The sequence below is a fragment of the Triticum urartu genome, chromosome 7 (assembly GCF_003073215.2).
Source record: "Triticum urartu cultivar G1812 chromosome 7, Tu2.1, whole genome shotgun sequence".
Taxonomy (NCBI): domain Eukaryota; kingdom Viridiplantae; phylum Streptophyta; class Magnoliopsida; order Poales; family Poaceae; genus Triticum; species Triticum urartu.
Genome location: NC_053028.1, coordinates 31338200 through 31340489, shown reverse-complemented (window position 1 = coordinate 31340489; position 2290 = coordinate 31338200).

The window sequence follows — 2290 nt, the reverse complement described above, 5'->3', positions numbered from 1 at the left end:
ACCAAAGATGGGCCGAAAGCAAGGGCAGACTTGAAATCAATGGGCATCAGGCAGGAGCTTCACGCTAATGATGATGACGATGATGATGACGATGATGATGACGATGATGATGATGATGATGATGATGATGATGATGATGATGATGATGATGATGATGATGATGATGATGATGATGATGAGGCGAAGCAGGACACAGAAAGTCGTCGCAAAGGCAAAAAGGCCAAGAAGACCGGAAATGACTACCCACCCGCGTGCTTCACTCTAAGTCAGGAGGAGATCGAGCAGTTTTTCACCTGCCTCCTAGGAGTAAAACTTCCTTACGGTTACGCGGGGAAGATAAGCAGATACCTAGACCCAGCGAAGCAGAAGTTTAGCGGGATGAAGTCTCACGACTGTCACGTGCTGATGACGCAGATACTTCCAGTTGCAATCCGTGGGATCATGGACGCGCACGTCCGTGAAACGCTATTTGGCCTATGGAACTTTTTCGACGTCATCTCTCGGAAGTCGATTGGCGTGAGGCAACTCAGAAGGCTACAGGAAGAGATCGTGGTGATACTATGCGAGCTTGAGATGTACTTCCCGCCTGCATTCTTCGACGTTATGGTGCATCTGCTGGTCCATATCGTGGAGGATATCATCCAACTCGGGCCGACGTTCCTGCACAGCATGATGCCATTCGAAAGGATGAATGGTGTCATCAAAGGATACGCTCGCAACATGTCACGTCCAGAGGGAAGTATAGCCAGGGGCTTTCTGACCGAAGAGTGCATCTCCTACTGCACGAATTATCTAGGCATCGAGAACCCTGTTGGTCTGCCTATCAACAGGCACCTCGGCAGGCTCGCTGGATGGGGTCACCGTGAGGGTCGCCGCGAAATGCGTGTCGACTTCGAGGGTCGACTCGCCGACTTTGAAAGAGCAAACCTAGTCGCGCTACAACACATAGACGTGGTCGATCCTTGGGTGGTAGAGCACAAAACCTTTATTGAGAAGACGTACAATAACCGAGGCCAACAGAGGACGGACGGAGATATACTCAAAGAGCACAACTCATGTTTCACGCGTTGGTTCAAGCAGAAGCTTCTGTTGTACCCTTTACATGAGGATTCTTGCGCGGAAGAACAACTCATATTCGCCTTGTCACAGGGCGCCGAGCACAACCTGATGACCTATGAGGCGTACGATATCAACGGTTACACATTCTACACCGATGACAAGGACATGAAGAGCGATGGTTATCAGAACTCCGGGGTAACGATGGAATCCTACACCGGCAACGACAAGGACAGATACTACGGAAGGATCGAGGAGATCTGGGAGCTGAGCTACGCTGGAGAGAAGGTCCCGATGTTCCGTGTCAGATGGGCCAAGAGCGTCCTAAAAGAAGACCGGTATTTCACCACCATGGTTATACCCGAAGCCAAATCCAAGACCGCGGGCGCAAACGTCACCGTGAAAAATGAGCCATGGGTACTGGCTTCCCAAGTGGACCAATGCTTCTTCATTACCGACCCGTCAAAGCCCAGTCGTGTTGTCGTGAGGAGAGGCAAAAGGAAGATCATCGGAATGGATGGAGTAGCCAATGAGAAATACTTCGACAAGTACGGCGACCCGAAGATCGAACATGACGACGACGATGAAGTAGCAGCACACACCACAAGAAGAAGCAGGACCACCCTACCTAAAGGACGTCCGTTCCACAGAAGAACTCCATTTGCGAAAAAGAAGGGCAAGAAGATTGTGAACAGATAGCTAGCTAAGATCGATTGTATTTAAATCGTAGTCTTCATTTCTCGGGCACTTTTTGATATCATGAATATTTTTAAATTTCATGGGAACTTTTTGAATTCATGAATATTTTTTGATATTCATGGGCACCTTTTAAATTTCATGGGCACAATTTTAAATTTCATGGGCACTTTTTGATATCATGAATTCTCGAGCACCCCCGCACCCTCCCCCTGCTCCACCGCCGCCGACGACCCACCACACCCTCCCCGGCCTGCTCCACCGCCGCCGCCGACACCCCGCACCTTCCCCCGGCCCGCTCCACCACCGCCGCCAACACCCGCACCCTCCCCCACTTTTTGAAGATATTTTTAAATAACAAATTTGATGATATTTTCAAATAAGAAATTTGATGATATCTTCAAATAACAAATTTGATGATATTTTCAATTAAAAATAAAAAAACTAATTTGATGATTTTTTCAAAAAAAATTTTGATGATATGTGATGATATCTTCTGTTCTAGTCCTCATGAAAACAACAAATTTGATAAAAAAAC